This window comes from Macrobrachium nipponense, chromosome 6 (genome assembly GCF_015104395.2).
Source record: "Macrobrachium nipponense isolate FS-2020 chromosome 6, ASM1510439v2, whole genome shotgun sequence".
NCBI classification, from domain to species: domain Eukaryota; kingdom Metazoa; phylum Arthropoda; class Malacostraca; order Decapoda; family Palaemonidae; genus Macrobrachium; species Macrobrachium nipponense.
In genome coordinates, this window is record NC_061108.1 from 68,250,403 (window position 1) to 68,274,262 (window position 23,860).

The window sequence follows — 23,860 nt, forward strand, 5'->3', positions numbered from 1 at the left end:
CTCCTCTCTTGGATCACCTTTTTCCTTCTCACTTGGTGAAGGATATTCAAAGTCTCTTTCTGAAAAGGCAACCCAAGATCTATTGGTTCAATCCACCAAGAAGACAAGGCCAGCAGTACCAGTTGCAAAGAAGGCTGCTCGTACACCTATTGTGCCCTTTCGGAGAGGTTCAGCCTCTCGACCTCCAACAAAAAGGAAGACATCGGATAAACGAGGAAGGCCCTCCTTTCGGGCCTTCAAGAAGTCTAAGTAGCAGCGAAGTCCTCCAAACATCTGTAGGGGCCAGACTCCTAAACTTTGTAGGGGCTTGGGCATTAAGGGAAGCCGACCCTTGGACGTTGGCTGTTCTGGAAAAGGGATACATTATACCCTTTCGGGACAGACCACCTTTGTCAACTTCTCCAAAGGAACTGTCGGCGAAGTACAAGGACCCTGTTCTGAGAGAGACACTTCTTCAGATGGTAATAACAATGAAGGACAAAGAGGCAATAGAAGAGGTTCAGGATCCTTTCTCCCCGGGGTTTTACAAACCGCCTCTTCTTAGTACCGAAGGCATCAGAGGATGGAGACTGGTCCTGGATGTGAGCATCCTGAACCGTTACGTAGAAAAGAAGTTCTCCATAGAGACTTCTGCCTTGGTGCTTTCAGCCCTGCGTCGGGGATTTTTGGGCTTTTCCTTCCCAGGAAAGAAATACTTCGAGGAATTCAGAAGGTCACGACCTTTCTAAAGAAAGAAAGAGTTCAGCAGGGAGAGTGGCTAAGCCTTCTAGGGACTCTTTCCTCCCTAGAACAGTTCGTGTCACTAGGGAGACTTCATCTACGCCTGCTTCAATTCTTCCTAAGATGATCGTGGAGTTGGAAAGAGGGGCGACTGTCGGACACTTTCTCTATTCCAATAGAAGTGAAGAAGCACCTGAAGTGGTGGCTGCACCCTCTAAAAAAGACGAGGGAGGGAAGTCTCTAGAGGTTCGGAACCCAGACCAAATCTTGTTCTGACAGCTTCAGAGATGGATGGGGAGCGACTCTAGGAGTAAGAGAAGTGTCGGGCAGATGGGAGAAAGAGCAAAGGACTGGCATATAAATGCCAAAGAACTGTACGCAGTGTTTCTGGCACTGAAGTCCTTCGAAAACAGAAGTAAGGAATCAGGTGATACAAGTCAATGCAGACATACCACGGCGTTGGCTTATATCAGAAAACAGGGGGGGACGCACTCGTTTTCCCTTTACGAAATAACGAGAGATCTGTTGTCATGGCGGAGGAGAAGAACATTACCCTCCTAACCAGGTTTGTGACGGGAGAAAAGAATGTCAGAGCAGACAGACTCAGCAGGACAAATCAAGTTTCTCCCCACGGAGTGGACTGTCCGCCACGAGCAAGTGTGTCAAGCCTGTGGACCCTGTGGGGAAGGCCACAAATAGATTTATTTGCGACGTTCCAATCAAAGAGAATAGAGAACTTCTGCTCCTCAGTCGAAGACCCGAGAGCGATAGCGGTGGATGCCATGCTAATGAATTGGTCAGGCCTAGATGCTTACGCCTTCCCCCTTCAAGCTACTAGGCGTAGTAATGAAAAAGTTCGTAGCATCAACAGGGACGAGACTAACTCTCATCGCCCCGTTTTTGGCCATCCCAAAGACTGGTTCACAGAGGTACAGGAATGGACAGTGGACTACCCAAGATCTCTTCCAAACAGGATAGATCTTCTCAGAGAACCCCACTTCGAGAGGTAGCATCAAACCTCCCCGCTCTCGCTCTGACTGCCTTTCGACTATCGAAAGATTGGTCAGAGCGAGAGGCTTTTTAAGCAAAGCTTCGAAAGCAATTGCTAGAGCCCGAAGATCGTCAACTATTCGGGTCTATCAATCAAAGTGGATGTGTTCAGAAGATGGTGTAGGAAGAATAAACTGTCCTCCTCCGATACCTCTGTGACCAGTGTAGCCGATTTTCTGTTATTCCTTAGAGAGGAATCCCATCTATCGGTTTCTACTACAAGAGGATACCGAAGCATGCTCTCGGCAGTGTTTAGAAACAGGGGTTTAAATTTGGCGGAAGATAAAGATCTACACGATCTAATAAGATCGTTTGAAACTTCTAAATCTATATCCTCGGTTCCGCCAAGCTGGAATCTAGATATAGTACTTAAATTCCTTTCGTCAGAGAAATTTGAACCTCCCGACCGTGCCTCGTTCAGAGATTGGACGAGAAAAGGGAGGGTTTGACGTAGGAAAAATCTATTTCTGGGTGATTGGCTCGTGTCGCCCTATGAAAGTATCCTTAATATCATTCTTTCTAGGCAAAATTAATCTAAATTACCAGAGAAAACAAAATTAAGAAAATGTCAGTAAAACTGACTCGCTCACTCTATAAAAGAAGTGTCGGTATGAGAATAGGGGCGAGTGGGATCACTACCACGAGTCATTCACCATTTAGACCTTCCAATCTAAAATCCCCACTAGAGAGAGCTGATACTAACGGGTGATGCGGCCGCTACTACTACTACTAGTGACGCCACGGACAGCAGCGCCCTAGCGGTCATCCTTAATGTATGAACATCTTGTCTTGCAGGGTGGGTAAACAAAGACAGGGTAGGTTCATAGGGCGACACGAGCCAATCACCCAGAAATAGATTTTCCTACGTCAAAATCCCTTTTCTGGCTCAGCTCGTGTCGGCCTATGAAAGAGTACCAGAGAAACAGACAAGATGGGAATAAGGACAAATGAAAATCAGTTGTAAAAAAGAGGTATATAACATAAGTGAATCAGGTATATTACAGAATACAAACTAAGTACTTAAAGCTAACTTATCCTAAACAATGCATGATAAGAAAGCCAACAATATAAAGTACTTAAAATTAACTTATATTACTAGTAATATCCAGTAATGCAATGCAAATTAACAAAATAGATTCACTTAAGTAAGGTATTTACATAATATACAAACACATTGTGTCCTACCCTAGCATAAAAATAAGGGTAGGGACACTGAAGTACATTATAAGTACATAGTGTGGATGTCCCTAGCAAAAAAAATAAGGGACAATCCACCAATTTGATCTCAGCGGCTAAGGCTAGAGTATCCGAGTAGCATGGAGATAGGGTGAGGCATGTTGACGAGGTGGAGGTAAAAGGAGACCTGGATCTATACTATGACTACTATACAGTATCAGGAGAAACAATGTTTCCCGCTGCTACTGCAGAAAATTTTAAGATTCCAAGGACTTTAGTAGTGACGTTTAAAGACTGTCGGAGATTTCCATCCAGTATACTTTTAAGATCCTCAAAGTTCATATGTTGAAAGTAGTTTAATTAAGGTGGCTACTCCTCTGATGTCATGTGCTTTTGGAAATGAATCAGGATTGGCTTGTTTAATGAAGTAAAGGATCTGTTGTCTAATTCCTTTTACTGATAAAGTACCACCTTTTTCTCTCATAAAGAGAGAACCTGAGGATCTTGAGGATGTGCGAGATAGAAAGGCTCTTAAAGTTGATACTGGGGCAGAGAGAAGGATCTTGCGGAAGTGGGATGACTTTCCAAGGAGCCCACCTTGCAAGAGGATCCTCATTTTTAGCCAAAAGCTACGATCCGGAGCAAGCAGAACTTCTCCTGAAGGGAGGAATTCCACATGACCCACATCTCTGGATAGAGCCGACAGTTCCGAAATTCTAGCTCCTGAAGCTAGGCTTAATAAGAATAACGTCTTTCTAAGAAGCATTATGAATGTACAAGACGAGTTGTCAGTATCTGAGGCTAGTTTGAGGACATCATTTAAGAACCATGAGACTGCAGTAGGCCTTTGAGAAGGTCTAAGTCTAGCACAGGCTTTAGGAATAGACGTAAAGTAAGATTCTATTAGGTCTATCTGGAAACCCAACTGAAAGATCTTCCTCAAAGCCGAATTTAGAGTAGTAATAGTGCTAGCTGCTAAACCTTTTTCAAACAAGGATCTGAAAAAGGATATAGCTAAGTTAACTGTCATGGTTGTAGTGTTTGATTCTTTCAGGAAGGATGCTAATTTTTTAACAGCTGAGTCATATTGTCTAATAGTTGACTCTCTCTTATCTGATTCTAGGAAGAGGTTTTGTGGATCAATGTTAGCATCTTTGTTAGCCGCAAACTTCATGAAGTCCATAAAGTTAGGGTCTGAAGAATTCCTGAGGAAGCGAACACAGTCCTCATTTGTACTGATTGCGACAGCTTGGGATTGGGAATCCGTTGAGGTCGGAGACCCAATTCCAGAAGCAGAGGGATACCAGTTGCTCTTGGGCCAGTCTGAGCAATCAGAGCTACTAGTCCCTTGAAAGTCCTCAGCTTGCTCAAGACTTTCAAAAGAAGATTCACTGGAGGAAAGACATAAATTTTTCTCCACTGATTCCAATCTAACGACAGGGCGTCCGTGGCATAAGCCAGAGGGTCCAGGTTGGGGGCCACATAGCAAGGGAGCTTGTGGTTCGCTTGTGAGGCGAAGAGATCCACTTGGAGACCTGGGACTCTCCGGCATATCCACTGGAATGACCCGTCGTCCAGGGACCATTCTGATTCCAGACCCCCGACCGACTAAAGCGTCTGCTATCACATTTGTTACCCCCGCCAGGTGAGTGGCGGACAGATGCCATTTGTGTTTGTCTGCTAGTGCAAAGATTGGCTATCATGACATGGTTCACATGTTTGATTTGGACCCTCCTCTGTTGATGCAATGAACTACCACTGCACTGTCCAAAACCAGTCTTAGATGAGACTTTTTTCGGGGGAAGAAGTCTCTCAGGGTAAGAAATACTGCCATTGCTTCCAAGACGTTTATGTGAAGCTGGCGGAACTGAACTGACCAAGTCCCCTGACTTGCTTGAATTGAGAATATCCCCCCCACCCGGACAGGGAGGCATCCGTGTGAATGGTTAACACTGGAAGGGGATATTGAAGGGGTACTAGTTTGGCCAGGTTCTTCACTTTTGTCCATGGACGGAGCTGATTGCGAAGGATCTGTGGAATTACTGACAACTTGTCTCGAGATTTGGCGTTTGCTCTCGATCGCCAAACTCGGTTTATATCTTTCAGCCTTGCTTTCAGGAGAATGTCTGTCACTGAGGCAAACTGAAGAGAACCTAGGATTCTTTCCTGGTTTCTCCTTGATGTTTGTTTGCATTTGAGAAATTTGTTTCACAGACTTGGCTATTTCTTTCCTTTTGACCACCGGAATTGACAGATTGTGGGAAGACAAATCCCATTGGATTCCTAGCCACTGAAAACGAGACTCTGGAGTAAGTCTGGATTTCGTCTTGTTTATCTGGAACCCCAGATGTTCCAGAAATTGAACTACCTTTTTTGTGGCTTTGGAGACATTCCTCGACGGTTGGTGCCCAGATCAACCAATCGTCGAGGTATGCTGCTACCATTATCCCTTGAGTTCTCAATTGTTGAACTACCACTTCTGCTATTTTCGTGAATACCCTGGGGGCTACATTCAGACCGAAGGGCATCACTTTGAATGAGAACATCTGATTTCCTAGTTTGAAGCCTAGGAATGGGCGGAAGTGTCTGGCTATAGGGATATGATAGTATGCGTCTGTAAGATCGATGGAGCATGTGACGGCCCCACAGGGAAGTAAGGTCCTTACCTTGCGAGATGGTAGCATTTTGAACTTGTCGCAACGAATGAAAGAGTTTAGCTTTGACAAGTCTAAGATTACCCTTCTTTTTGTTGAGCCTTTCTTTGGCACGCTGAATAAGCGACCCTTGAAATTTTAGATGCTTGACTCTCGCAATAGCTCCTTTCTGAAGGAGTTCCTCCGCGTAATCTGTCAATTCCTTTGATGGTTCCTGATAAAATGATTTGATTGGAGGAGGATCTTTGATCCAACTCCAACCCAATCCCTTGGACACGATGCTCTGTGCCCATTTGCTGAACCCCCACCTGTGACGGAAGAGGAACAGCCTCCCTCCTACCTGGGAGCCTCACTGTTGTTGGGCGGGTTGACCTCCGCGCCCTCCTCTGAATTGCCTTCCCCTTGCCGCTCTCCCTGTGCCACGCTGGCGAAAGTGGCCTCTCGCCCTGCTACCTCTCGAAAGCCTATTAAAGGCTGGGTAAGCTTGACCTTCATACATAGAGTTGAAGGCCGGCGAGACTGCGTAGGAGGTTGAGGGTTGCGATTGAGGGGACAACAGGAGGATGGGTGGGCCTGTTTCGAAGTCGATGGTTGTCCCTGTTGGGTAACTGGGACGGCCTGAACGAACTGCTGTTGCTGCTGATGTTTCTGGTAAGGCTGGAACCTTCTACCAGACTTCTTAGTTTCTTACCAGCAGCAGGGGGCGGATTCTTGCTTCCTCTTAGAAGAGATGCCCCACCTAGCCCTAAGGGGCTCTGGTTGAGCCTAGCAGCCTCGTGGTGCACCTCATTCACAGCGGACTCTGGAAAGAGGTCCGCCCCCCCACATGCTGGAAGCCAGGAGTCTATTAGGTTCGTGCCTAATAGTGCATCTCCTGCAGAACATGCTTTCGGCAGTTCCTCCTAGCCTGGAAGAAGTCGAAAGCATCCGTCTGAACTGTTTGAAGCTGAGACTTGGCCAGAATCTTGAATAGCGGTTCTGTGCCATACGATAGTGCCGCCATTTCAGTGATAATCAGTGAGTTGAGGGACCTCCCAAACCTAGTTCGAGCATCGAACTCCGCCTGAATCAAAGTATCAGGCAGCCTTGGAAGCTTTTCGCCAAACTGGTCCATTGCGCAGTCTGGTTTAAGCTTACCAATCGTGAATGTGGCAGGCAAGTTCTCCCACAATTCTCCAAAGGCTGGAAAGAGCGGAGAAGTAGAATCAGCTTCCCTCAGCTGTGGCATGGGCTCATCCTTGAGGACTGCCTGAAGAGTCGCTTCCACTATTTTGGTAGCGAACGGAAGAGAAGCCTCCTCCTCCGTCGCAAAAATAGTGAAAGGACTCTTGAAAGCCTGGAGCTTAGTGTTGGTACACTCCCAGTCCTCCAGGCAGTGAACCCATTCCCGCTGTGCGTGCTCTCTACTATATAGCACGTTTTCTCGGGAAATCTTGTCTCCCTAGTGAGGGCCGCCACTGTCAGCCTAGCATATCCAATGAAAGGCTGAGTTAATCCCGGAGGATAAAAACTCGAAGTCCTCAAATCTTCGAGTTCCACGCTCCGGGACAGAGATCATACCGTCCTTGAATGGAGCGTAAGCGGCCACTCTCCATGGATTATCCATGGAGAAGGCTGGTAGCGACTCATATGGAGGTAGCTGGAGAATGCCAGTACCTGCTACTGGGGAGATTGGTTGAGGAACCTGAGACAGCCCAGCTACTCGGTCCTCATTCTCTCTAACTCTGTTAGAGAGATCTTGAATGGACTGGCCCGACTGACTGAGGGTGTTTGACAGTTTGTGCAAACATCTGTTCAAAACCTGGTTCCAAGGGCGGAGACCTGCGAGCCGCACCATCTCCCACCTGTTGCATCACCACTGCTGAAAAGGCAGTGGGATCAAAGGAGCTCGGTCCCGCTACTCCAACCCAGCGTTGCCGGAGTGGTGATGCGGTGGAGGCCGGAGAAGGCGTTGGCTCGACTGGAGCTCGAGCCTTCTCCTTAGAAGCCTTGCTTCTAGAGCTCTTGGAGTACGAAGAGCTCGGCTTAGCCTTCACCGCGTCAGCATAGGAAGTCGAAGACTTCTTTGCTGAAGAAGACGACGACGACTTCTTAGAAGTCGTCTTTGTGGAGGGTCTTCTGTTCTCGTCTGTCCCTTCACCTTTGGGGGTACAGAGAGAGCTGGGAGAGCGGGCAGGGATCTCAGATCCCGTAAAGCCTTGAAAAGAAGCAGTAGAAGGGACAGGAGAAGATCCAGGAGCGCCCAAGGAAAGACCTTGGGCGCCCGACACACCTACCTCAACCAACAAATCCTCCGCCCCTACCGCCATAGGTTCGATGTTCAGGTCCAAAGTTGCGACGTCTGGGACCGGCTCCTGCGTGGCCGCGGACCCGAACGACTGCTGCACCTCTTGCTGTATGGAAGCGATGAGAGGGGCTGCCGAGATAGGATCAACGTAGCCTGTTGATTTGCGCCGGGGAAGATCTGAACGGCCAGCTCTTATCTAAGATGTACGGCTGGCCCTTGGCGCGTTCTTCCCGAAGCCGCCCACCCAAGCCTTCAGGGGTGCTAGGGCGACTTCCTTCACGGCGGCAGCCTGAAAGAGAAGGCGAAATGAAGCTTCTAGTGGCGGGGACGGGGTTTAACAAGCTTATGACTAAGTGTTATTAGTAATACAATAAAGAAGTCTAAAATCGACTTACCCCCCCCACCAGCTGACTGACAAGGTCATAGCAAATGGTGCAGGCTTCTGGGTGCCAGACGATCATAGAGTTGTGGGTCGTGGCACACGGGGCGTGAGTCCTGCACTCATCGTGGGCGCAGGGGTCGTACAGCGTCGCGTTACACCCCGAGGACCTGACAGTTGGTAGCCTGTAAGTGGAAAGATACATAAGTATCAGGAGAACACTTACAGCCCTAAACAATTGCTCCGCTGCATGCTGGAGCGTGAAGTTAGATTAAACCAGAGCCCCGCCATAATACGTGGTAACTAGGCGGTTGGAGTTGTCTAAGGCTACACCGGAGACAAGAGAGAATATCCAACCAGGTGTGGTGGTGAGCCATGAAACCACGACGGAGAACGACGGAGATGGTATACACACAGTTAGATAATACTAAAATTCACCGTAAATTAGGGTATATCCTTATATTTATAACATATATAAATCTCCCCGTCTACTAGAAGAGTGCCCGGGTAAGAAGCAAGCTCTCCTCCGGTAGCGGGAAAAAAGGCAGGATATAGTAGGCAAGCAACAGACCACTAGTAGTGACCACCCCCGCCCGCTGGCGGAGCCAGGCGAACTAAACCAAAGGGGCCCCGGCTGCAGCGGAGGCTCCGTTCGTTACAGTAGGGGGAAAGGTGGGACTGAGCAATGGGGGGGGGTTCCCAGGCGTAACGCGGCGGGAGAGAGAGAGGGGGGGGTGTGGCCTACTCCTACCCGTCTCAACAACTACCCGCTTCGTTGACCCGGTACCGAGAGACAAGTGGTCACCCTATACCCCAGCTGGGAGGGAGCTCCTGGCCTCCTCAGAGAAAGAGGGAGGAAGGCTACTGTGTGTGGTCATGGTAACCAAGGAGTCCCCACCCAGACCCCTCCCTATAACCTGGTAGGGAGGGAAGGGGAAGGGTAAGGTGCTATGGAACACGTGACCGCAAGTGGCCTAAGCCGCGATAGCAACACAACCGTGGAAGGGCCACGTGAACCAGACTGTACCAACACATGGGACATGCACCAAGGCTAGCCTAACACCCTAAATAAAACTAAAAATACATCGTAAAAGAGGGAAAAGACACTTTTAGTAAAAGAAAAAGAAGCCCAGGAGGAGGCAAACTGTTCCGAGGAACAGTTGACTCTCGGAGCCAGCGATAGGCCGATGAAGAGCAAGAGCCGGGATGCTGGGCCAAAAACACAGAATAGCCCTAAATACCAAACTAAGAGAAATGGTAAAAGGGCTGTCCTAGCTATAAAAACGATGTAATAAACGATGAACGTGATATAGAAAGCCCATAAGTATAAGAAGTCCCAGTATGGAAGACCGGGAATTCTTAACATGAGGCGGCATGGCGCCGCCACGAGTCAACCGGGAGACCGTATATGACCTATTAGAAGGAAAATACTGGTCCCTGGAAGACTAAAATACGGTAAAATACTACTTATGAGGCACTTAACTTAGCCGATGCGATGGCAGCACGTTCCATGGTGAATAAGGAGATAAATCCAAAGATAACACGGCACGAAAGAAAAAAGCGTACCGTCTAATAATTAAGGATGACCGCTAGGGGCGCTGCTGTCCGTGGCGTCACTAGTAGTAGTAGTAGCAGCCGCATCACCCGTTAGTATCAGCTCTCTCTAGTGGGGATTTTAGATTGGAAGGTCTAAATGGTGAATGACTCGTGGTAGTGATCCCACTCGCCCCTATTCTCATACCGACACTTCTTTTATAGAGTGAGTGAGTCAGTTTTACTGACATTTTCTTAATTTTGTTTTTCTCTGGTAATTTTAGATTAATTTTGCCTAGAAAGAATGATATTAAGGATACTTTCATAGGCCGACACGAGCTGAGCCCAGAAAATGTATTTTCCTCCTTGCCTAGCTACGGCTAAAAGAACAAGTGAAATCCATGCCCTCGACTCTCGGGTGGGTTTTAAGAAAGACGCAGCCATCTGTTCTTCCAAATTCTATTTCTGGCTAAGAACGAAAACCCTTCAAAACCCTGGCCTAGGTAGTTTTGAGGTGAAAAGTCTTTCAACCTTGGTGGGAGAGGAAATTGAAAGAACGTTGTGCCCTGTTAGAGCTCTTAAGTTCTATCTTAAAAAGAAAGAAGAGCTAGGGGGATGTAAACAAAGTTTGTGGTGCACAGTTCGTGATACGAAGAGACCTATGTCCAAAAATGCGTTGGCATATTTTGTCAGAAGTGTCATTACGGAAGCTCACAGCAAATGTGCAGATGATTCCTTAAAGACTCTACGAGTAAAGGCTCATGAGGTAAGAGCTGTGGCCACATCTTTTCTTTCCAGAAGGACATTAGTATAAATGCAACCTACTGGAGATGCAACTCAGTATTCGCATCACACTATCTTAAAGATGTTAGAATTACCTATGAGAAAGGTGGGCTTCTCTCTGGGTCCTTTTGTATCAGCGGATACAGTGCTGGGACTTGGAATGCATACTGATCTTAATTCAATATTAAAATTTTATAATTGTGCTTAAACCTTCTCTTTGAGATGGGTTCTAGGTTTCTGCTTACATAAGGGCTTGATGTCGCACAGGCGGCCGTTGCCTTTGTTGTTAAGTAAGGAACTGTGAGTTTATCTTACAGGCTGGGCTGTACTAGAGACTGTGTCCTTTTATGGTACGTAACCTCCTTTTTTGAGACAGGTTTCTGGTTTTCTGCTGGCAAGGGTGCTTGACGTCGCACAGGCGGCCGTTGCCCCTTGTCAGTGAGGAACTGGAAATATGCCTTATAAACCGAGTTGTACAAAAGACTGTCTAATATTGTGCATAAACCTCCCTATTGAGACAGTGTCAAGGTTTTCTACTGGCAGGAGTGCTTGATGTCGCACAGGCGGCCGTTGCTTTTGCCAGTAAGAGACTGCGAATAGGTCTTAGAAGCTGGGTTGTACAAAATTATTTTTGTTTTTATCTTTCGTAAAAGTTAAGTGTAATGTATTTGTGATTGAGTTATTGGTCGTTTGCAAGGGGTCGGGGATAACTCCTTGCAATCTTAAGAACTAACATGGAATATGTTAAGGTGATCGGGATCGGTAATTGTGCTCCTTGAAAAAAAGGTCTTGTAATATAAGTGGTCGAAAACCCTTTTGACATAGCCCTTCTAGGATGGGCAAGTAGTGGATAAGACCCCTTTGGCAGACCCTACAAGAACTCTTAGCAATAGATCAATATCTCGCTGAGGCTCTTGATACTAAGCAGACTCCTGGGCATTAACATGAAGTCGTTCAGTCTCCAAACATGTAGGAACCAATGGTTTTATTATTTTATTACCTACAACGTATGTTGTGATTTCTTTTAAATCAGTTATGAGCTGTCTTTTACCCTCCTCCAATGGTGTGAATCAGCTAAGTATATAATCTGACAGGTAAGTTGAATGTATAAAAATGATATTGTTATGATACAATAAAGTTTTATACCATACTTACCTAGTAGATATATACAATTAATTGCCCACCCATCCTCCCCTCAGGAGACAGATGGTATAGAGAAAATCTGATAGAAAACGGGAATGGTTCCTATTCCTGCCACACCCAGCGGCAGAGCGGTAGATCACCTGACCTACCTGTAGCGTGTGCGCGAAATTCGAAATTCTGTCGGGCGACGGAGTCTAATAGCTAAGTATATATCTGCTAGGTAAGTATGTATAAAACTTTATTGTATCATAACAATATCATATTCATCTTATATTTCAAAGGTGTAGCTGATTGAAATTTAGACATAAGACCTGTGAAAGTAGGCTTTTTAAAGACTGAAGTGTGAAATTTGTTATTAAGATTTTTTACTTGAATATCTAGAAAAGCAAGTGTATGATTATCTTCGACTTCAGATGTAAATTCTATATTAATATGCTTACTATTAAGGTACTCTAAAAAATGAGGAATCTGGTCACGACTCTTAAAAATTAAGAATGTATCATCAATATACCTCCTGTACAATAAGGGCTTAAAATCTAAAGGTAATTGTCTAACCATTTCTTCTCCATAAAACACATAAAAGCAATAGCCAGAGATGGTCCTATACTGGATCCCATTCTTACACCATCAGTTTGCTTGTATAACAAACTTTCAAACAAAAATAACAATCTTTGGTAGCTAGGACTAAAAGTTCCTTTAACTGAGACCTGTTGAACCCGTTGACAGTATCATTATTATTTTTAAACAGCTCATTTAGACAGATGTCAATCGTCTCATCCAGTGGAATTTGAGTGAAAAGAGACTTCACATCAAATGATGGCATAGCTCAATTATCAATTACAGTTTCTTAGGCAGTTTGATAAAATGAAAGGAGTCATTTAAGGTATACTCATTTGTAGTTAACGGCGCAAGGATGGGACAAGAAAACTTTGCGGTATTATAGTTTGGCATTTCCAATAGCTGATAAAATAGGTCTCAATGGGTGATCTTCCTTGTGGACCTTGGGGAGCCCGTAAAGACATCCTGGTCTAGACCCGGACGCTTGAAGACCATGAAAAACCTCTTTAGAGAAACAGCCAGATTTATATAGTTTATCTGATGTTCTATTGACTTTATCTTCTAATGCACAATACATATGAAAGGGGCTTTCTTAATTACGTGGAACTTAGTTTGGTCATTAAGGATTCCCAGTCCATCTCTTATCAACATACTCTGTTCTATTCAGCAAGACTACACCATTGCCCTTATCGGGTTTTGTAACCACAATGGATGTGTCTTTAGCTAGTCTTTGTAAGATATTAAACTCGTCAGTACTAAGTAAATACTTGGTCTCTGGTTTATAATTGTAAAAGGATGAAAATGCAAGGTGTTTAAGTGATGATCTGAAATAATCATAAGGAGTGATAGTACTACTCGAAACATGTCCCAATAAAGTTGTGCAAAATGCTGTTCCGGGTTTTGGCCTGCTGGTGTTTCAATTGCTGTGATTGTCAGAAATATAGGCCTACAGTTCTTCAACAATTTAGGTGGTAAAGGACAGATTATAAGTTGAGAAAAGTCCGCAGTGACTTGCATTTCCTGGAGACGAGTGATAGTTACTAACTGGGAAACATGTCCCAATAAGGTTGTAACAAAAATGCTGTTATGGGTTTTGGCTGGGTTTTGGACTTGGTGTCCTTACTGATGTAGATGGCACTTCCTGCTGGTGTTTCAGTTGCTGTGATTGTTTTGGTTATTTTTACATGTCACCACCTTCCCTATTGGGCCTGAATTTGGACTTAAGGCATTAGGGGTGTCACTATTAATCTAGGCGACCTCTAACTAATAGCTGTTGTTTTCTGTAATTTTTACATCTCACCCCCTTCCCACAACCCCCCTTTGGTGCCAGTTAGTCTTACCCTCACAGTGTTCTTTCCCAGAGGGAAGTCACATGTATATATACAAAAACTCATACATATAAAAAAATACCAATACAGGCAGTTCCTGGTTACGTCAGGTTCAGGTTATGTTGTTCTGGACTTATGGCGCTTGCCTCATGGCATTGTTAACACAACTTTTCATTGCCAGAAGTGGATTTATGATGCTTTAACCAAGATATACGGCACTAAGCTATTTATTCCGATTATAATTATGATGATTCGGGTTAAGGCAAATTTCAGCTTACAGCACCTTGCCGGCAACCGAACCCCTGCCGTAACCTGGGACTGCCTGTAGACAGTTTTTTTTTCCTACCGTATATACTAGCGAATAAGTCAACATTAGAAATAATCTAAAAGAATATCTCCAAAACAAGTGGTTGGCTTATCTGCATAATTTTTATAAAGCGTGAAATAAATTTTTGGCAGTCAGTGTGCCACACCAAATATAAGGATAATTTCATGTGTAAAGAAATTTTATTTTCTAACCAAATGATTGATTAAGATTATATTTTGGCATTCCAGATATGTATACTTTAGTGAGAGAAAAGTTTGGTGAAGATCAGAAATGGTTTATAGACGTCTTGTCAAAAGAAGGACAGAGTACTGCATCACAAATTATAATTACTTCTGCTATTAAGCTCTATGAAGCTAATGAAGATAATGCATCCAAAGGTAAGTTACATCATTTTTGCCCAAAGTAAAATCAGTACCCTGCATAGGGCTTTTAGACTTAGCATTATTCCCTAATTCTCTTAAGCCTACCTACTCTGGTTTAAAAAGTTTGATATTTTAATAATTGTAACTGGGAGTGCACAAACTGAAGGTGAGGAAAATGATGCTGATCTGCCAATAGCCTTGATAAGGGGACCAATCATGTACAAAATTATGGCTGAGGGCCTACTTCAGATTGGGTAAACACTAATGGTTAGCTTAATTGATTATATTTACACTTAATCACATCAGAAGAAAAAAGGATTGCACCATATGGGTTCAAGGGACATAAGGACCCTGTAGCACAGATTACAAATAACATGATTTAGATCTTGGAGTGGATGACTAGGTGACCAGAGGTTCAGGGCACATGGAGCAAAGAAAATAAGGTGAGAATTTCCCTGGAGCATATGAGGTGCGATCGCATCCAGTGTCCACAGCTGCACTACTGCAAATCTGTAACAAAAGCAATGGGGAGTTGAACAGGTTGCACAAGACACGGGGTCGAGGGGGATGTACAAGGCACCTAACAACTCAATCTCACAAAGAAATGGCGTATGTTACTTATCACTGAGAAACACTCTTGGCTGAAGGTACACAACAATACACAGTACTACAGGACTTGCTTGAGAAGTGGGAAGGAAAATAAGTCGAAGATGTGGGGTAGGACTGACTGCTAATACCCTTGGAATTTGCACGTCACCTTCTGTAGAAGTTGTAGTTGTCTTCCTCAGGGGCGCTGGCAGGGTAGGAAAACGTTGGTGCACAACAAAGGTCACATTGGCTAGTAAACAGCCACCTTCTCAAAGGGGAGTAGCTCAGAGGAGTGCGTGAAAGTTCTAAGGTTGTTTGTCGGTGCTCTGGCCTTTTATGCCTTCGAAGATGGTGCGCAAGCACCCAACAGAGGGGGTTACCTGTCCTTGTGGTGGCTGATCGCCCTCAATAGGCATCGGCATCCACTTAGGTGGACTGTCTTTTCCAGCCAGTGACTGCAAAACAAGGCACCAGCAGTCAAGTGAACAGGAGATTAAAGGATTAATCCCTGAAAGGGAGTGCCTGTATCTTTATTATGAATGCGAAAATAAAAGTATTTACTACTTTACTTTTGGGCTCTCTAACATTGTTAAATGGAAGAGGAGATGACATGATATGAGGTAGCCTCATTACAATTTATAATGTGGCTAATAGTTACATTTATGTATGTGTGACCTTCCACATTCATATCAGCTTTATGGGCTTAAAAAAAGGACATTTTTATTCATAATTAAGATTTTCTGAACTGAGAATGATAAGACTATCTACATCATTAAAGCTGATAAAACTAATATATCTGTACAGTGGTCACCCCGTATTCGCGGGGGATGCGTACCAGACCCCCCCATGAATAGTTAGAACCCGCGCATGTTTGGAACCCCTATAAAAACGCTAAAAAACAGCCTATTTTGTTAGTTAAAACTCAAGAAAAACCCACTAAAAATTTTCATGCTTGGTTTTTTTAATAGTTTTATCACAAGAAGTGCATTTTATGATGAAATTCATAAAAAAAACCAGGAACTTGTGGATATTTATTATAGAAAAATACTGCGAATGCGCGAATTTTCCACGAATAATGCGGGGAAACGTTCCCAAGAAAAATCCGCGAATGTCTGAGTCCGCGAATCTGGAGAACGCGAAATACGGGGGGTCCACTGTACATGTTTGTTTATACAAAAATACTAATTATCAAACATGTTAATTGTGTTGAACACATTCAGGTGCATGAAGGAAAGTGTATCAAAGAAAGATCCCATTACACTTGTCGAGCCAACTCCCTTGTCCATAAAATGGCAATTAGTTTTTGCAATGAATCTTACCTTACTGGTAAAGCTAGCTTAGATTAATAGCACGATCTGCATACAAAATGAGAAAATATCGCTTGACTAACCCACTAGGACAGTCTCTGTAATCACCTGTTTTCCCACCAGGTAACACTGGAATTGTTCTTGTCAGAATTCTTCATGCCGTGTCCTTATGCAAACAGTGAGAATTGACGTTAGTTGGTTTTTGTTTTTGCATTACAGTGGACCCCCCATATTCGCAGGGGATGTGTACCAGACCCCCTCCCCACTTCCCGAATAGTTAGAATCATCTGCGAATACTGAGAACCCCCTCTAAAAATGCTTATAACCACTAATCTTGAAAGTTCAAATACCAAATATAGAGAGAGAGAGAGAGAGAGAGAGAGAGAGAGAGAGAGAGAGAGAGAGAGAGAGAGAGAGAAATTTAGGGACTGACTTAAGGAAACAGGCCAATATCTACTTTTTCTTTATTCTGATGTTTTTTAATAACATATTTATTTCATCTTCTGGGAATCTGTCAATAATTAAATGTGATAAAATTATAAAACAATCTTAAATTTACTAAATATGATAAAACAGTAAAGACTAAAATTTACAAAAATTTACAATTACAAAAAAAAATATTTAAAAGCTAAGACCTCTAAAAAACAGAGGTGTTAAAAGAACCATTCTCTCTTGTTATAAGTACTACATCTAAAAACACTATTTGACTATTTTCCTCTTTTTTTCAGCATGAATTTAATATTGTTATGTTGGGAATTAACATATGCTAAAAAAAGTCAGTATTAGACTTTCTCTTGAATAATATGAATGTGTCATCCAAATACCTCACATAAAAAACAGGGTGAAACCTGAGGGGTACAATCATCAAGCATGCGACCCCTCCAGGGAGGACATGAAGATGTTTGCAAATGTCAGGTCCCAAAGGAGAGCCCATGGCTACACCGTCTAATTGTGAGGTATGTGGATGACACATTCGTATTATTGCAAGAGAAAAACTCTGATATTCACTTTTTTTTTAGCATTTATTAATTACCAACAACAATATTAAATTCATGGTGGAAAGAGAGGAAAATACTTTTTTTACATGTACTTGTAACAAGAGAGAATGGTTCATTTAACACCTCTGTTTTTAGAAAGAAAGCTTTTACGGTTTAGGGTTAATTATTATGGCTCATGTTTTTATAACTTTAAACTCAATTCATTATCAACTCTGCTACATAGGGCATTTTTTATATCAAACTGAGGGGATTTTTTATTATATCAAACTGGTGTTCTTTCAATCAGGAAATATAAATTACCTTTTGGAATAAATTTTAAAAATAATTGCTTCCTTCAAAAACTATTTTATAAATATCTTTGCAGTTTTCTTAATAATCAGTTTTATAACAATACTAAAACATTTAGCATGGTACCAAACTTAGTTATTTATGTAAAATTTCCATTTATACATGATGACTCCTTCAGAAAAAGGTTTACCCAGATTATGCAAAATCATTATGGTGCAGTCAGTATTAAACTAATATCGAAAAATCCCTTAACCATTGGGCCTTTCTTTAAATATAAAGATTGGTTGAGTCCCATCATGTCCTCAAATGTAGTATATGATGAATATACTTGCCCAAAGTGTAACTCGGGGAATTAAGAGGGATCTACAAAGAGTTACTGAGGGTCAGAATCACTTCCCATCATGGAATAAGTTTCCATACAGGAAGTAAGCTCTCTAACCCTGAACATTCGAATATCAGGAACCATGCAAAAATCTGCAAAATACAAATCGAAAGAGATGATTTTTGCATCATAGGGTAAACGCAAAACCTCCCGGAACTACCCATTTTAGAGACTGCTCATTAAGCAGCTGGTTCCCCAGTTGAATACCTAAACCTCATCCATCCAACTGTAGCACACACCCAGTAAAGAAATATTTTTATTTATGAAATACTGAATTATGTCATAGTCTTATGGGTTGTTAGTTTCATGTATTGTGGCAATAGTTTATATTGATGTCTTCATTACAGGTGTTTAGAACAGCGACACATAATTGTACGAATCACTACTGAACTTGATAGAAAATGAATATGTGCAAAGGTGTCCTGCACCTAAAGATCCAAGTAAAGTTGTACCAGAATTAAGTATTAAATCAGAGGATTTATACAGGTGGGTTTTGTCATACATTTGCTTGTTGGTCCTGACTTTCAACCCTGTTAGGTTCTTGATTACTGGGCAAATAATAATGGCTGTTAAAAAATACATTTGATAATGTATATATTATTCATTTTTATTTTTTTCATTATATTGCAAAGGAGATTATTCAGTTAGTTGCTAATCTGTAAATAGTACTCACTTATGTATTAATTCCTTTTGAGATTATACATTACATTTTGGTTTTGCCCAGAAAACTAATTTTACAGATATAAAACTTTCGCTGTGGTTCGAAGTTTTGTAGTTTAAATTTCTACAATAGTTATTTGAGTGGGTTGTAAATTGTTAAATGTCCATGTACAAATAATCTGAATGCTTTTGTATTTAGACAGTGATTAATTAGGCATAACTTGCCCTTTGGATTTTTGTAGCCATTTTATTCATCTTTTACTTTTGGGATGGAGTTTTGCATGTGTAGAAGACCATATAAAAATCTAGTTTTCTTACTCAAATGCAGATTGTAATGGCTTCTGTATGAATGTACATTCATATATGTACATATACAATTACAAATCATAGTTGTACAGATGCCTCACATGCCTGAGTTGTTTGGATTAAATCAGAATTGAAGATAAGGAACTGACATTTAATGAGGTGCATGGGTGACTGCATGCAGGGTCTGTAGTATGTATGCACAGGAAGTGAGTCAGCTCCTTAAGGAGACATTTTATCTCACCATGTTAAAAATAAAAAAAAATAAAAAAATAATAATAATAATAAGTGTGCTCCTAGAAACAGCACACATAGTAAGAAAAGCGATGGACTCCTAAGGCGGCAGGATGCAACCCGGAACTCCACACTATAAATACCACCCAGTTGAATTGGAGGACTGTAATAACAAAAAAAATGATGTTAATGGACGAATTCAAGCTGTATGTTAAGAGCATCAAGGAAATAGATACCCTAATCCAGACTGTAAGGATTGTATCTGGGGAAATCAGGATGGAATTTGGAATAGAAACATGTGCCTTGGTCAACATACAAAAAGGCAAAAGGCAAAGTGACAAGGACTGAAGGGATAAAGCTACCAGATGGGACTAACATTAAACACATAGATGAGACAGGATAAAAATACCTGGGAGTAATAGAAGGAGAGGATGTAAAACACCAAGAGATGAAGAACATGATCAGGAAAGCATATATGCAGAGACTTTAGGAGATACTCAAGTCAAAACTCATAAGGAGATACTCAAGTCAAAGCTCAATGCCAGAAATATGATGAAAGCTATAAACACATGGGCAGTACCAAGCAATCAGATACAGTGCAGGAGTAGTCAAGTGGATGAAGGCTGAACTCTGCAGCATAGACCAGAAAACTAGGAAACAGTTGACAGTACACAAAGAACTACAGCCAAGAGCAAATAAGGACAGATTATACACATCACATAAGAAAGGAGGGAGAGTACTACTAAGCAGAGAGGACTGCGTCAACATCGAGAGCAGAGCACAGGCAGTATCTGAAAACCAGTGGCTCAGGAGTGCATGGGAAGAAGGAGTGATAAAAGTAGACGAAGACCCAGAAATATACAGAGACGGGAGAATGACAAACAGAATGGAAGAATGGCACAATAAACCAATACATGGACAGTACATGAGACAAAATAAGGAACTGGCCAGCAATGAAACAAGGCAGTGGCCACAGAGGGGTACATAGCAAGAAAATAGATGGATTCTTAAGGAGGTAGGATGCAACCCAGAACCCCATACTATAAAATCACCCAATCAAGTAGGATGACTAAAAAAGAAAAAAAAAAAAATAATCATGGCCATTTACATACGTATTTGCAAAAGGACCTTAAGTGGGGATCCCATGTCAAGGCCAGGTAATATCCTTACATCCTTGCTCAAGTACAGCTGTGCCGCTCAGAAAGGATATTGAAATATTAAAGTGATATTGAAATTACTCAAAACAATGTTAAAGTGATACTGAAATTATTAAATTTATATTAAAGTGATATTGAAATTATAATAAAACAAAGTGATATTGAAATATTAGTGACATTAAAATATATACTATATGTATATATATATATATATACTATATATACCATGTATATATATATATATATATATATATATATATATATATATATATATATATATATATATATATATATATATATATATATATATATATATATTATGTAGAATGACTAATGTTTAAAAGGAAACCATATTTCTCTTAAGCATATTTGTATCTGCCATCATGAATAATATATTCTGATGAAAAGCCTTATTGATTTGTTAAATAATATTTTCACTTATACAGAAGGGCTGTTAGAGAAATTCTTTAGTTAGAGAAATTCTTTAGTTTATAGTTCTTGTGATGCTTTTGGAGGTGATCCACTTTCATTCTAAAACTGCCAATTTCCACCTGTTGATGAAATAGCTCAATAATAAAGCATTTTAGGGCTTTCATTTAATTTTGTTTTAAGATAAGCTGCATGTTACTTCTAGCAAATGTTGAGGAGATGAGTAACCTTTTATTGATAGTGGATTTTATGACTATACTATGTTCCTAAACAACTTTTTCTTTACTTTTTTTTTTATTAAAAGTAAAGGCCAATAAGCCTTTAAAATAATGGCTTTTTTGTAGCTCAGGCCATAGAGAAAAACAAGAATCTGGAATTAGTCTTGCAGCAGTATAAAGTTGTATATCATGTTCAGTGTTCTGTAGATGAAAAACTTATTTTTTCATCACATTCCAGGAATTGATAAAATTTCTTCTGGTAAGCATTTCATCATGGTTTTATTTACTTTCAGATTGACTCCAGAAATGCTAGACTTGAAGGCTTTGCAACAAGCAGTTCATTTGCATATTGCTGGAGAAACTGACCATGCTTTAAGTCACCCTGATAAAGATATATTTTGGAGGATAAACTATGATAGATTTCATTTGGAATTTAGGTATGCAATCCTTTTGTATTGCAAAATATATATTTTTGCCCAAATTCTGTCATATCTACCATTTTGATCTTTTAACTGGTTTTTTGCTCCTAATATCCCGGATATTTACAACCAAACAGTGCCGGAATATAATTAATTGAAAGACATTCTAGTTTGAGTATTTGAAATGCAATTAATCTCTGTTGTGGTAGTTTTGCAGTACAAATAAATCAGAAGTTACTCTTTTGTTTTACCAACGTTGAAGACTGCAGTTCATTTATTGTTCTTTAGTTTATCATACTCGACATGTTATATTTACATTTTCATGGTTTTTAACCCTCTTACGCCGAAGCGGTAAAAAAAAATTGTCTCCCGTGTGCCGGAGGTGTTTCAGAGTGAGCGCGGAAGCGGAAAAAATATTTTTTTCAAAAAATCACAGCGCGCTTAGTTTTCAAGATTAAGAGTTCATTTTTGGCTCCTTTTTTTGTCATTGGCGGAAGTTTAGTATGCAACCATCAGAAATGAAAAAATTATCATTATCATATATAAATAATATGATATATGATAGCGCAAAAACGAAATTTCATATATAATTGTATTCAAATCGTGCTGTGCACAAAACGGTTAAAGGTAACAAGTTACATTTTTTTCGTTGTAATGTACATTAAATTGCAATCATTTTGGTATATAACACATTGTAAAATGATAAAAGCAACACAGAGAAAATATTATCACAAAATAATGCATGAATTCGTAACGCGCGGACGTAAACAAATATTTGTTTCAAAAATTCACCATAAATCTAAATATTGTCCTAGAGACTTCCAATTTCTTTCAAAATGAAGACAAATGATTGAATATTACTATACTGTAAGAGTATTAGCTTACAATTGCAGTTTTTTACCGTATCTGACGAGTTAAAGTTGACCGAATGTCTAATTTTTTTATATATATATATTTTTTATATGCAATTATTTCGGAAATAAGAAAAGCTACAACCTTCAAATATTTTTCGTTTTATTCTACATGAAATTGCGCACATTTTCATATATAAAACTCTATGAAATGCCTAATATGAAATGGAGCAAATATTTCGAGAATGGTACGTACGCATTTTGGAGATTTGTGGCGGAGAATCTGCGCGCGGAGGGAAGGAAAGATTTTTTTTTAAATTCACCATAAATCTAAATATTTTGCTAGAGACTTCAAATTTGTTTCAAGATGAAGATAAATGACTGAATATTACTAGACTGTAAGAGTTTTAGCTTACAATTGCGTTTTTTGACCATTTCGGTAGAGTCAAAGTTGACCGAACGTGGTTTTTTTTCTATTTATCGTGATTTATATGCAAATATTTCAAAAATGAGAAAAGCTACAACCTTCAATTAATTTTGTTGTATTCTACATGAAATTGCGCACATTTTTGTCATATATAAAAATTTATGTAACGGCTAATTTGAAAATGGTTTCAAACATTACCACATAGCACGTATGATTTTTCCGGAAGAGTTACCGAATTGGCGGAAGTAAAAGAAAATGTTTATTTTTTTTTCATAAATCACCATAAATCGAACATATGTGCTAGAGACTTCCAATTTATTGCAAATGAAGGTATAAATGCTTGAAGATATTAGAATATAAGCATTTTAGCGTTAACAAGGTGACTGAAGGGTGAAATTTTTGCAATTATCGTATTTATATACAAATATCTCAAACTGATAAAAGCACAACCATGGGTTGTTGTTAGTTGTATGGCATGAATGGGCATATTTCCATATATAAACCTTTTTATAATGGCTAATTTTAAAATGTGCAAAAACATGCCACAATCGCATGTATGATTTTTTTTTGGAAGCGTTACCGCGCGGACGAAGGAAAAAAGTTTTTTCATAATTCACCAAAATTCGGAATATTTGCTAAAGACTTCCAATTAGTTGAAAAATTAAGGTAAATGATTGAATAGACTAAACTTATAAGACGTTTAGCTTACAATGCGTTTTCGACCATGTTCGGTAGAGGTCAAAGTCTGAACCCGAAGGTTGAAAATTGTGGAATTATCGTATTATATGAAAATTATCTCAAACTGATAAAAGCTACAATCATGAGTATTTTGTATTGTTGTATTCTACATAAAAATATGCAGATTTTCATATATACTTATTCATGTAATACGGCTAATTTACAATGGTACAAAAATTATGTCAAAGTGACGAAACAATTTCCGAGATGTGTTCACAGATAATTTTTAGTGCGGCAAGAAAGGAAATTCACCACTTGGCGCCGCCTGCGTAACGATTGTAAAACAAAACAAACACCTTGACCGTGAAATGAACGCCCAGCATCCCCCAAGGCGCGGGATTTAAAAAGTTTTAGGCTGGTAGGGGCCTATTAGTATGTTCCTCGGGAATTTTTATAAAAAACTTTTGTAAGTCAAAACGTAAAAACGTCCAGCGGCTCCGGGAGAAAAAAAACTGTCGACGTAAAATACGTCCATAGTCGGCCGGAAGAGGGTAATAAACGTATAACTGAATTACTGCATATTGAGAAAATGCTAAAAATTTTCACGGTCTTAACCTGAC